Source organism: Ascidia mentula, chromosome 6, assembly GCF_947561715.1.
Source record: "Ascidia mentula chromosome 6, kaAscMent1.1, whole genome shotgun sequence".
NCBI lineage: Eukaryota > Metazoa > Chordata > Ascidiacea > Phlebobranchia > Ascidiidae > Ascidia > Ascidia mentula.
Genome location: NC_138571.1, coordinates 14,209,900 through 14,219,323, shown reverse-complemented (window position 1 = coordinate 14,219,323; position 9,424 = coordinate 14,209,900). Strand labels below are relative to the sequence as shown.

Genomic DNA, 9,424 nt, shown 5'->3' with positions numbered 1-9,424 from the left:
TACTGCGATGAATTGTTTAGATTCAGTGAAACATTTGTTGATCAAATCTACTTGTCTGCAAAATTATATTTTTAATCTGATTCAAAAGATTACCAGACCGGGAATTGAACCCGGGCCGCCTGGGTGAGAGCCAGGAATCCTAACCACTAGACCATCAGGGAGGTTGTTAAAACGAAGGCTTTCACCTTGTTTGAAACATTGAGAATACAATATGCGAAAAAAGAAGGAACCGCCCGATAAGGGACCTGAACCCTTGACCGTTGGATTAAAAGTCCAACGCTCTACCGACTGAGCTAACCGGGCTACTGTGAAGAATTGTTTAGATTCAGTGGAACATTTGTTGATCAAATCTACTTGTCTGCAAAATTATTTTTTTAAATGATTTAAATGCTTCCAAGACCGGGAATTGAACCCGGGCCGCCTGGGTGAGAGCCAGGAATCCTAACCACTAGACCATCTGGGAGGTTGTCAAAACGAAGGCTTTCACCTTGTTTGAAACTTTGAGAATACAATATGCGCAAAAAGAAGGAACCGCCCGATAAGGGACTTGAACCCTTGACCGTTGGATTAAAAGTCCAACGCTCTACCGACTGAGCTAACCGGGCTACTGTGAAGAATTGTTTAGATTCAGTGGAACATTTGTTGATCAAATCTACTTGTCTGCAAAATTATTTTTTGATATGATTCAAAATCTTCCCAGACCGGGAATTGAACCCGGGCCGCCTGGGTGAGAGCCAGGAATCCTAACCACTAGACCATCTGGGAGGTTGTGAAAACGAAGGCTTTCACCTTGCTTGAAACTTTGAGAATGCAATATGTGAAAAAATCAGGAACCGCCCGAAAAGGGACTTGAACCCTTGACCGTTGGATTAAAAGTCCAACGCTCTACCGACTGAGCTAACCGGGCTACTGCGACGAATTGTTTAGATTCAGTGGAACATTTGTTGATCAAATCTACTTGTCTGCAAAATTATTTTTTTGATATGATTCAAAAGCTTCCCAGACCGGGAATTGAACCCGGGCCGCCTGGGTGAGAGCCAGGAATCCTAACCACTAGACCATCTGGGAGGTTGTCAAAACGAAGGCTTTCACCTTGTTTGAATCTATGAGAATACAATATGCGAAAAAAGAAGGAACCGCCCGATAAGGGACTTGAACCCTTGACCGTTGGATTAAAAGTCCAACGCTCTACCGACTGAGCTAACCGGGCTACTGTGAAGAATTGTTTAGATTCAGTGGAACATTTGTTGATCAAATCTACTTGTCTGCAAAATTATTTTTTTAATGTGATTCAAAAGCTTCCCAGACCGGGAATTGAACCCGGGCCGCCTGGGTGAGAGCCAGGTATCCTAACCACTAGACCATCTGGGAGGTTGTTAAAACGAAGTCTTTCACCTTGCTTGAAACTTTGAGAATGCAATATGTGAAAAAAGAAGGAATCGCCCGATAAGGGACTTGAACCCTTGACCGTTGGATTAAAAGTCCAACGCTCTACCGACTGAGCTAACCGGGCTACTGCGACGAATTGTTTAGATTCAGTGAAACATTTGTTGATCAAATCTACTTGTCTGCAAAATTATTTTTTTAATATGATTCAAAAGCTTCCCAGACCGGGAATTGAACCCGGGCCGCCTGGGTGAGAGCCAGGAATCCTAACCACTAGACCATCTGGGAGGTTGTCAAAACGAAGGCTTTCACCTTGCTTGAAACTTTGAGAATGCAATATGTGAAAAAATCGAAACCGCCCGAAAAGGGACTTGAACCCTTGACCGTTGGATTAAAAGTCCAACGCTCTACCGACTGAGCTAACCGGGCTACTGCGTCGAATTGTTTAGATTCAGTGGAACATTTGTTGATCAAATCTACTTGTCTGCAAAATTATTTTTTTGATATGATTCAAAAGCTTCCCAGACCGGGAATTGAACCCGGGCCGCCTGGGTGAGAGCCAGGAATCCTAACCACTAGACCATCTGGGAGGTTGTCAAAACGAAGGCTTTCACCTTGTTTGAATCTATGAGAATACAATATGCGAAAAAAGAAGGAACCGCCCGATAAGGGACTTGAAACCTTGACCGTTGGATTAAAAGTCCAACGCTCTACCGACTGAGCTAACCGGGCTACTGTGAAGAATTGTTTAGATTCAGTGGAACATTTGTTGATCAAATCTACTTGTCTGCAAAATTATTTTTTTAATATGATTCAAAAGCTTCCCAGACCGGGAATTGAACCCGGGCCGCCTGGGTGAGAGCCAGGAATCCTAACCACTAGACCATCTGGGAGGTTGTTAAAACGAAGGCTTTCACCTTGCTTGAAACTTTGAGAATGCAATATGTGAAAAAAGAAGGAATCGCCCGATAAGGGACTTGAACCCTTGACCGTTGGATTAAAAGTCCAACGCTCTACCGACTGAGCTAACCGGGCTACTGCGACGAATTGTTTAGATTCAGTGAAACATTTGTTGATCAAATCTACTTGTCTGCAAAATTATTTTTTTAATAGTAGAGCGTTGGACTTTTAGTAGAGCGTTGGATACAATATGCGAAAAAAGAAGGAACCGCCCGATAAGGGACTTGAAACCTTGACCGTTGGATTAAAAGTCCAACGCTCTACCGACTGAGCTAACCGGGCTACTGTGAAGAATTGTTTAGATTCAGTGGAACATTTGTTGATCAAATCTACTTGTCTGCAAAATTATTTTTTTAATATGATTCAAAAGCTTCCCAGACCGGGAATTGAACCCGGGCCGCCTGGGTGAGAGCCAGGAATCCTAACCACTAGACCATCTGGGAGGTTGTCAAAACGAAGGCTTTCACCTTGCTTGAAACTTTGAGAATGCAATATGTGAAAAAAGAAGGAACCGCCCGATAAGGGACTTGAACCCTTGACCGTTGGATTAAAAGTCCAACGCTCTACCGACTGATCTAACCGGGCTACTGCGACGAATTGTTTAGATTCAGTGAAACATTTGTTGATCAAATCTACTTGTCTGCAAAATTATTTTTTTAATATGATTCAAAAGCTTCCCAGACCGGGAATTGAACCCGTGCCGCCTGGGTGAGAGCCAGGAATCCTAACCACTAGACCATCTGGGAGGTTGTCAAAACGAAGGCTTTCACCTTGCTTGAAACTTTGAGAATGCATTATGTGAAAAAAGAAGGAACCGCCCGATAAGGGACTTGAACCCTTGACCGTTGGATTAAAAGTCCAACGCTCTACCGACTGATCTAACCGGGCTACTGCGACGAATTGTTTAGATTCAGTGAAACATTTGTTGATCAAATCTATTTGTCTGCAAAATTATATTTTTTATCTGATTCAAAAGATTACCAGACCGGGAATTGAACCCGGGCCGCCTGGGTGAGAGCCAGGAATCCTAACCACTAGACCATCAGGGAGGTTGTTAAAACGAAGGCTTTCACCTTGTTTGAAACATTGAGAATACAATATGCGAAAAAAGAAGGAACCGCCCGATAAAGGACCTGAACCCTTGACCGTTGGATTAAAAGTCCAACGCTCTACCGACTGAGCTAACCGGGCTACTGTGAAGAATTGTTTAGATTCAGTGGAACATTTGTTGATCAAATCTACTTGTCTGCAAAATTATTGAACCCGGGCCGCCTGGGTGAGAGCCAGGAATCCTAACCACTAGACCATCTGGGAGGTTGTCAAAACGAAGGATTTCACCTTGTTTGAAACTTTGAGAATACAATATGCGCAAAAAGAAGGAACCGCCCGATAAGGGACTTGAACCCTTGACCGTTGGATTAAAAGTCCAACGCTCTACCGACTGAGCTAACCGGGCTACTGCGACGAATTGTTTAGATTCAGTGAAACATTTGTTGATCAAATCTATTTGTCTGCAAAATTATATTTTTAATCTGATTCAAAAGATTACCAGACCGGGAATTGAACCCGGGCCGCCTGGGTGAGTGCCAGGAATCCTAACCACTAGACCATCAGGGAGGTTGTTAAAACGAAGGCTTTCACCTTGTTTGAAACATTGAGAATACAATATGCGCAAAAAGAAGGAACCGCCCGATAAGGGACTTGAACCCTTGACCGTTGGATTAAAAGTTCAACGCTCTACCGACTGAGCTAACCGGGCTACTGTGAAGAATTGTTTAGATTCAGTGGAACATTTGTTGATCAAATCTACTTGTCTGCAAAATTATTTTTTGATATGATTCAAAATCTTCCCAGACCGGGAATTGAACCCGGGCCGCCTGGGTGAGAGCCAGGAATCCTAACCACTAGACCATCTGGGAGGTTGTCAAAACGAAGGCTTTCACCTTGCTTGAAACTTTGAGAATGCAATATGTGAAAAAATCAGGAACCGCCCGAAAAGGGACTTGAACCCTTGACCGTTGGATTAAAAGTCCAACGCTCTACCGACTGAGCTAACCGGGCTACTGCGACGAATTGTTTAGATTCAGTGGAACATTTGTTGATCAAATCTACTTGTCTGCAAAATTATTTTTTTGATATGATTCAAAAGCTTCCCAGACCGGGAATTGAACCCGGGCCGCCTGGGTGAGAGCCAGGAATCCTAACCACTAGACCATCTGGGAGGTTGTCAAAACGAAGGCTTTCACCTTGTTTGAATCTATGAGAATACAATATGCGAAAAAAGAAGGAACCGCCCGATAAGGGACTTGAACCCTTGACCGTTGGATTAAAAGTCCAACGCTCTACCGACTGAGCTAACCGGGCTACTGTGAAGAATTGTTTAGATTCAGTGGAACATTTGTTGATCAATCTACTTGTCTGCAAAATTATTTTTTTAATATGATTCAAAAGCTTCCCAGACCGTGAATTGAACCCGGGCCGCCTGGGTGAGAGCCAGGAATCCTAACCACTAGACCATCTGGGAGGTTGTTAAAACGAAGGCTTTCACCTTGTTTGAAAGTTTGAGAATACAATATGTGAAAAAAGAAGGAACCGCCCGATAAGGGACTTCAACCCTTGACCGTTGGTTTAAAAGTCCAACGCTCTACCGACTGAGCTAACCGGGCTACTGTGAAGAATTGTTAAGATTCAGTGGAACATTTGTTGATCAAATCTACTTGTCTGCAAAATTATTTTTTTAAATGATTTGAAAGCTTCCCAGACCGGGAATTGAACCCGGGCCGCCTGGGTGAGAGCCAGGAATCCCAACCACTAGACCATCTGGGAGGTTGTTAAAACGAAGGCTTTCACCTTGTTTGAAACTTTGAGAATACAATATGCGCAAAACGAAGGAACGGCCCGATAAGGGACTTGAACCCTTGACCGTTGGATTAAAAGTCCAACGCTCTACCGACTGAGCTAACCGGGCTACTGCGACGAATTATTTAGATTCAGTGAAACATTTGTTGATCAAATCTACTTGTCTGCAAAATTATTTTTTTAATATGATTCAAAAGCTTCCCAGACCGGGAATTGAACCCGTGCCGCCTGGGTGAGAGCCAGGAATCCTAACCACTAGACCATCTGGGAGGTTGTCAAAACGAAGGCTTTCACCTTGTTTGAAACATTGAGAATACAATATGCGAAAAAAGAAGGAACCGCCCGATAAGGGACTTGAACCCTTGACCGTTGGATTAAAAGTCCAACGCTCTACCGACTGAGCTAACCGGGCTACTGAGAAGAATTGTTTAGATTCAGTGGAACATTTGTTGATCAAATCTACTTGTCCTCAAAATTACTTTTTTAAATGATTCAAAAGCTTCCCAGACCGGGAATTGAACCCGGGCCGCCTGGGTGAGAGCCAGGAATCCTAACCACTAGACCATCTGGGAGGTTGTTAAAACGAAGGCTTTCACCTTGTTTGAAACTTTGAGAATAAAATATGTGAAAAAAGAAGGAACCGCCCGATAAGGGACTTGAACCCTTGACCGTTGGATTAAAAGTCCAACGCTCTACCGACTGAGCTAACCGGGCTACTGAGACGAATTGTTTAGATTCAGTGGAACATTTGTTGATCAAATCTACTTGTCTGGAAAATTATGTTTTTAATATGATTCAAAAGCTTCCCAGACCGGGAATTGAACCCGGGCCGCCTGGGTGAGAGCCAGGAATCCTAACCACTAGACCATCTGGGAGGTTGTTAAAACGAAGGCTTTCACCTTGTTTGAAACTTTGAGAATACAATATGCGCAAAAAGAAGGAACCGCCCGATAAGGGACTTGAACCCTTGACCGTTGGATTAAAAGTCCAACGCTCTACCGACTGAGCTAACCGGGCTACTGCGACGAATAGTTTAGATTCAGTGGAACATTTGTTGATCAAATCTACTTGTCTGCAAAATTATTTTTTTAATATGATTCAAAAGCTTCCCAGACCGGGAATTGTACCCGGGCCGCCTGGGTGAGAGCCAGGAATCCTAACCACTAGACCATCTGGGAGGTTGTCAAAACGAAGGCTTTCACCTTGTTTGAAACTTTGAGAATACAATATGCGCAAAAAGAAGGAACCGCCCGATAAGGGACTTGAACCCTTGACCGTTGGATTAAAAGTCCAACGCTCTACCGACTGAGCTAACCGGGCTACTGTGAAGAATTGTTTAGATTCAGTGGAACATTTGTTGATCAAATCTACTTGTCTGCAAAATTATTTTTTTAATATGATTCAAAAGCTTCCCAGACCGGGAATTGAACCCGGGCCGCCTGGGTGAGAGCCAGGAATCCTAACCACTAGACCATCAGGGAGGTTGTCAAAACGAAGGCATTCACCTTGTTTGAAATTTTGAGAATACAATATGCGCAAAAAGAAGGAACCGCCCGATAAGGGACTTGAACTCTTGACCGTTGGATTAAAAGTCCAACGTTCTACCGACTGAGCTAACCGGGCTACTGCGACAAATTGTTTTGATTCAGTGGAACATTTGTTGATCAAATCTACTTGTCTGCAAAATTATTTTTGTAATATGATTTAAAAGCTTCCCAGACCGGGAATTGAACCCGGGCCGCCTGGGTGAGAGCCAGGAATCCTAACCACTAGACCATCTGGGAGGTTGTCAAAACGAAGGCTTTCACCTTGTTTGAATCTATGAGAATACGATATGCGAAAAAAGAAGGAACCGCCCGATAAGGGACTTGAACCCTTGACCGTTGGATTAAAAGTCCAACGCTCTACCGACTGAGCTAACCGGGCTACTGAGAAGAATTGTTTAGATTCAGTGGAACATTTGTTGATCAAATCTACTTGTCCTCAAAATTACTTTTTTAAATGATTCAAAAGCTTCCCAGACCGGGAATTGAACCCGGGCCGCCTGGGTGAGAGCCAGGAATCCTAACCACTAGACCATCTGGGAGGTTGTTAAAACGAAGGCTTTCACCTTGTTTGAAACTTTGAGAATAAAATATGTGAAAAAAGAAGGAACCGCCCGATAAGGGACTTGAACCCTTGACCGTTGGATTAAAAGTCCAACGCTCTACCGACTGAGCTAACCGGGCTACTGAGACGAATTGTTTAGATTCAGTGGAACATTTGTTGATCAAATCTACTTGTCTGGAAAATTATGTTTTTAATATGATTCAAAAGCTTCCCAGACCGGGAATTGAACCCGGGCCGCCTGGGTGAGAGCCAGGAATCCTAACCACTAGACCATCAGGGAGGTTGTTAAAACGAAGGCTTTCACCTTGTTTGAAACTTTGAGAATACAATATGCGCAAAAAGAAGGAACCGCCCGATAAGGGACTTGAACCCTTGACCGTTGGATTAAAAGTCCAACGCTCTACCGACTGAGCTAACCGGGCTACTGCGACGAATAGTTTAGATTCAGTGGAACATTTGTTGATCAAATCTACTTGTCTGCAAAATTACTTTTTTAATATGATTCAAAAGCTTCCCAGACCGGGAATTGAACCAGGTCCGCCTGGGTGAGAGCCAGGAATCCTAACCACTAGACCATCAGGGAGGTTGTCAAAACGAAGGCTTTCACCTTGTTTGAAATTTTGAAAATACAATATGCGCAAAAAGAAGGAACCGCCCGATAAGGGACTTGAACCCTTGACCGTTGGATTAAAAGTCCAACGCTCTACCGACTGAGCTAACCGGGCTACTGCGACAAATTGTTTAGATTCAGTGGAACATTTGTTGATCAAATCTACTTGTCTGCAAAATTATTTGTTTAATATGATTTAAAAGCTTCCCAGACCGGGAATTGAACCCGGGCCGCCTGGGTGAGAGCCAGGAATCCTAACCACTAGACCATCTGGGAGGTTGTCAAAACGAAGGCTTTCACCTTGTTTGAAACTTTGAGAATACAATATGCGCAAAAAGAAGGAACCGCCCGATAAGGGACTTGAACCCTTGACCGTTGGATTGAAAGTCCAACGCTCTACCGACTGAGCTAACCGGGCTACTGTGAAGAATTGTTTAGATTCAGTGGAACATTTGTTGATCAAATCTACTTGTCTGCAAAATTATTTTTTTAATATGATTCAAAAGCTTCCCAGACCGGGAATTGAACCCGGGCCGCCTGGGTGAGAGCCAGGAATCCTAACCACTAGACCATCTGGGAGGTTGTCAAAACGAAGGCATTCACCTTGTTTGAAATTTTGAGAATACAATATGCGCAAAAAGAAGGAACCGCCCGATAAGGGACTTGAACTCTTGACCGTTGGATTAAAAGTCCAACGTTCTACCGACTGAGCTAACCGGGCTACTGCGACAAATTGTTTTGATTCAGTGGAACATTTGTTGATCAAATCTACTTGTCTGCAAAATTATTTTTTTAATATGATTTAAAAGCTTCCCAGACCGGGAATTGAACCCGGGCCGCCTGGGTGAGAGCCAGGAATCCTAACCACTAGACCATCTGGGAGGTTGTCAAAACGAAGGCTTTCACCTTGTTTGAATCTATGAGAATAAGATATGCGAAAAAAGAAGGAACCGCCCGATAAGGGACTTGAACCCTTGACCGTTGGATTAAAAGTCCAACGCTCTACCGACTGAGCTAACCGGGCTACTGTGAAGAATTGTTTAGATTCAGTGGAACATTTGTTGATCAATCTACTTGTCTGCAAAATTATTTTTTTAATATGATTCAAAAGCTTCCCAGACCGGGAATTGAACCCGGTCCGCCTGGGTGAGAGCCAGGAATCCTAACCACTAGACCATCAGGGAGGTTGTCAAAACGAAGGCTTTCACCTTGTTTGAAATTTTGAGAATACAATATGCGCAAAGAGAAGGAACCGCCCGATAAGGGACTTGAACCCTTGACCGTTGGATTAAAAGTCCAACGCTCTACCGACTGAGCTAACCGGGCTACTGCGACAAATTGTTTAGATTCAGTGGAACATTTGTTGATCAAATCTACTTGTCTGCAAAATTATTTTTTTAATATGATTTAAAAGCTTCCCAGACCGGGAATTGAACCCGGGCCGCCTGGGTGAGAGCCAGGAATCCTAACCACTAGACCATCTGGGAGGTTCTCAAAACG

At 43.6% G+C, this 9,424-nt stretch overlaps 38 non-coding genes across 38 annotated transcripts; all 38 read right to left on the bottom strand.

Moving 5' to 3' along the window:
- Positions 1–391: 391 nt before the first annotated feature.
- Positions 392–463, bottom strand: Trnae-cuc (transfer RNA glutamic acid (anticodon CUC)). The gene has a single exon. It is a non-coding gene; the product is annotated as a tRNA-Glu (tRNA).
- A 69-nt stretch (positions 464–532) lies between these two features.
- Trnak-uuu (transfer RNA lysine (anticodon UUU)) lies at positions 533–605 on the bottom strand. The gene has a single exon. It is a non-coding gene; the product is annotated as a tRNA-Lys (tRNA).
- An 88-nt stretch (positions 606–693) lies between these two features.
- Trnae-cuc (transfer RNA glutamic acid (anticodon CUC)) lies at positions 694–765 on the bottom strand. The gene has a single exon. It is a non-coding gene; the product is annotated as a tRNA-Glu (tRNA).
- Positions 766–996: 231 nt separating this feature from the next.
- On the bottom strand, positions 997–1,068 carry Trnae-cuc (transfer RNA glutamic acid (anticodon CUC)). Its single transcript has one exon. It is a non-coding gene; the product is annotated as a tRNA-Glu (tRNA).
- Positions 1,069–1,137: 69 nt separating this feature from the next.
- Trnak-uuu (transfer RNA lysine (anticodon UUU)) lies at positions 1,138–1,210 on the bottom strand. The gene has a single exon. It is a non-coding gene; the product is annotated as a tRNA-Lys (tRNA).
- An 89-nt stretch (positions 1,211–1,299) lies between these two features.
- Positions 1,300–1,371, bottom strand: Trnae-cuc (transfer RNA glutamic acid (anticodon CUC)). Its single transcript has one exon. It is a non-coding gene; the product is annotated as a tRNA-Glu (tRNA).
- A 69-nt stretch (positions 1,372–1,440) lies between these two features.
- Trnak-uuu (transfer RNA lysine (anticodon UUU)) lies at positions 1,441–1,513 on the bottom strand. Its single transcript has one exon. It is a non-coding gene; the product is annotated as a tRNA-Lys (tRNA).
- An 89-nt stretch (positions 1,514–1,602) lies between these two features.
- Positions 1,603–1,674, bottom strand: Trnae-cuc (transfer RNA glutamic acid (anticodon CUC)). The gene has a single exon. It is a non-coding gene; the product is annotated as a tRNA-Glu (tRNA).
- A 230-nt stretch (positions 1,675–1,904) lies between these two features.
- On the bottom strand, positions 1,905–1,976 carry Trnae-cuc (transfer RNA glutamic acid (anticodon CUC)). Its single transcript has one exon. It is a non-coding gene; the product is annotated as a tRNA-Glu (tRNA).
- Positions 1,977–2,207: 231 nt separating this feature from the next.
- Trnae-cuc (transfer RNA glutamic acid (anticodon CUC)) lies at positions 2,208–2,279 on the bottom strand. The gene has a single exon. It is a non-coding gene; the product is annotated as a tRNA-Glu (tRNA).
- Positions 2,280–2,348: 69 nt separating this feature from the next.
- Positions 2,349–2,421, bottom strand: Trnak-uuu (transfer RNA lysine (anticodon UUU)). The gene has a single exon. It is a non-coding gene; the product is annotated as a tRNA-Lys (tRNA).
- A 296-nt stretch (positions 2,422–2,717) lies between these two features.
- On the bottom strand, positions 2,718–2,789 carry Trnae-cuc (transfer RNA glutamic acid (anticodon CUC)). The gene has a single exon. It is a non-coding gene; the product is annotated as a tRNA-Glu (tRNA).
- Positions 2,790–3,729: 940 nt separating this feature from the next.
- Positions 3,730–3,802, bottom strand: Trnak-uuu (transfer RNA lysine (anticodon UUU)). The gene has a single exon. It is a non-coding gene; the product is annotated as a tRNA-Lys (tRNA).
- Positions 3,803–4,193: 391 nt separating this feature from the next.
- On the bottom strand, positions 4,194–4,265 carry Trnae-cuc (transfer RNA glutamic acid (anticodon CUC)). The gene has a single exon. It is a non-coding gene; the product is annotated as a tRNA-Glu (tRNA).
- A 231-nt stretch (positions 4,266–4,496) lies between these two features.
- On the bottom strand, positions 4,497–4,568 carry Trnae-cuc (transfer RNA glutamic acid (anticodon CUC)). Its single transcript has one exon. It is a non-coding gene; the product is annotated as a tRNA-Glu (tRNA).
- Positions 4,569–4,637: 69 nt separating this feature from the next.
- Trnak-uuu (transfer RNA lysine (anticodon UUU)) lies at positions 4,638–4,710 on the bottom strand. The gene has a single exon. It is a non-coding gene; the product is annotated as a tRNA-Lys (tRNA).
- A 531-nt stretch (positions 4,711–5,241) lies between these two features.
- On the bottom strand, positions 5,242–5,314 carry Trnak-uuu (transfer RNA lysine (anticodon UUU)). Its single transcript has one exon. It is a non-coding gene; the product is annotated as a tRNA-Lys (tRNA).
- A 230-nt stretch (positions 5,315–5,544) lies between these two features.
- Positions 5,545–5,617, bottom strand: Trnak-uuu (transfer RNA lysine (anticodon UUU)). Its single transcript has one exon. It is a non-coding gene; the product is annotated as a tRNA-Lys (tRNA).
- An 88-nt stretch (positions 5,618–5,705) lies between these two features.
- Trnae-cuc (transfer RNA glutamic acid (anticodon CUC)) lies at positions 5,706–5,777 on the bottom strand. Its single transcript has one exon. It is a non-coding gene; the product is annotated as a tRNA-Glu (tRNA).
- A 69-nt stretch (positions 5,778–5,846) lies between these two features.
- Positions 5,847–5,919, bottom strand: Trnak-uuu (transfer RNA lysine (anticodon UUU)). The gene has a single exon. It is a non-coding gene; the product is annotated as a tRNA-Lys (tRNA).
- Positions 5,920–6,008: 89 nt separating this feature from the next.
- Positions 6,009–6,080, bottom strand: Trnae-cuc (transfer RNA glutamic acid (anticodon CUC)). The gene has a single exon. It is a non-coding gene; the product is annotated as a tRNA-Glu (tRNA).
- Positions 6,081–6,149: 69 nt separating this feature from the next.
- On the bottom strand, positions 6,150–6,222 carry Trnak-uuu (transfer RNA lysine (anticodon UUU)). Its single transcript has one exon. It is a non-coding gene; the product is annotated as a tRNA-Lys (tRNA).
- A 230-nt stretch (positions 6,223–6,452) lies between these two features.
- Positions 6,453–6,525, bottom strand: Trnak-uuu (transfer RNA lysine (anticodon UUU)). The gene has a single exon. It is a non-coding gene; the product is annotated as a tRNA-Lys (tRNA).
- An 89-nt stretch (positions 6,526–6,614) lies between these two features.
- Trnae-cuc (transfer RNA glutamic acid (anticodon CUC)) lies at positions 6,615–6,686 on the bottom strand. Its single transcript has one exon. It is a non-coding gene; the product is annotated as a tRNA-Glu (tRNA).
- A 231-nt stretch (positions 6,687–6,917) lies between these two features.
- Trnae-cuc (transfer RNA glutamic acid (anticodon CUC)) lies at positions 6,918–6,989 on the bottom strand. Its single transcript has one exon. It is a non-coding gene; the product is annotated as a tRNA-Glu (tRNA).
- Positions 6,990–7,058: 69 nt separating this feature from the next.
- On the bottom strand, positions 7,059–7,131 carry Trnak-uuu (transfer RNA lysine (anticodon UUU)). The gene has a single exon. It is a non-coding gene; the product is annotated as a tRNA-Lys (tRNA).
- An 88-nt stretch (positions 7,132–7,219) lies between these two features.
- On the bottom strand, positions 7,220–7,291 carry Trnae-cuc (transfer RNA glutamic acid (anticodon CUC)). The gene has a single exon. It is a non-coding gene; the product is annotated as a tRNA-Glu (tRNA).
- A 69-nt stretch (positions 7,292–7,360) lies between these two features.
- On the bottom strand, positions 7,361–7,433 carry Trnak-uuu (transfer RNA lysine (anticodon UUU)). Its single transcript has one exon. It is a non-coding gene; the product is annotated as a tRNA-Lys (tRNA).
- An 89-nt stretch (positions 7,434–7,522) lies between these two features.
- On the bottom strand, positions 7,523–7,594 carry Trnae-cuc (transfer RNA glutamic acid (anticodon CUC)). The gene has a single exon. It is a non-coding gene; the product is annotated as a tRNA-Glu (tRNA).
- A 69-nt stretch (positions 7,595–7,663) lies between these two features.
- Positions 7,664–7,736, bottom strand: Trnak-uuu (transfer RNA lysine (anticodon UUU)). The gene has a single exon. It is a non-coding gene; the product is annotated as a tRNA-Lys (tRNA).
- Positions 7,737–7,966: 230 nt separating this feature from the next.
- Positions 7,967–8,039, bottom strand: Trnak-uuu (transfer RNA lysine (anticodon UUU)). Its single transcript has one exon. It is a non-coding gene; the product is annotated as a tRNA-Lys (tRNA).
- An 89-nt stretch (positions 8,040–8,128) lies between these two features.
- Trnae-cuc (transfer RNA glutamic acid (anticodon CUC)) lies at positions 8,129–8,200 on the bottom strand. The gene has a single exon. It is a non-coding gene; the product is annotated as a tRNA-Glu (tRNA).
- A 69-nt stretch (positions 8,201–8,269) lies between these two features.
- Positions 8,270–8,342, bottom strand: Trnae-uuc (transfer RNA glutamic acid (anticodon UUC)). Its single transcript has one exon. It is a non-coding gene; the product is annotated as a tRNA-Glu (tRNA).
- Positions 8,343–8,431: 89 nt separating this feature from the next.
- Positions 8,432–8,503, bottom strand: Trnae-cuc (transfer RNA glutamic acid (anticodon CUC)). Its single transcript has one exon. It is a non-coding gene; the product is annotated as a tRNA-Glu (tRNA).
- A 231-nt stretch (positions 8,504–8,734) lies between these two features.
- On the bottom strand, positions 8,735–8,806 carry Trnae-cuc (transfer RNA glutamic acid (anticodon CUC)). The gene has a single exon. It is a non-coding gene; the product is annotated as a tRNA-Glu (tRNA).
- A 69-nt stretch (positions 8,807–8,875) lies between these two features.
- On the bottom strand, positions 8,876–8,948 carry Trnak-uuu (transfer RNA lysine (anticodon UUU)). Its single transcript has one exon. It is a non-coding gene; the product is annotated as a tRNA-Lys (tRNA).
- Positions 8,949–9,177: 229 nt separating this feature from the next.
- Trnak-uuu (transfer RNA lysine (anticodon UUU)) lies at positions 9,178–9,250 on the bottom strand. The gene has a single exon. It is a non-coding gene; the product is annotated as a tRNA-Lys (tRNA).
- An 89-nt stretch (positions 9,251–9,339) lies between these two features.
- On the bottom strand, positions 9,340–9,411 carry Trnae-cuc (transfer RNA glutamic acid (anticodon CUC)). The gene has a single exon. It is a non-coding gene; the product is annotated as a tRNA-Glu (tRNA).
- Between the last annotated feature and the right edge of the window lie 13 nt (positions 9,412–9,424).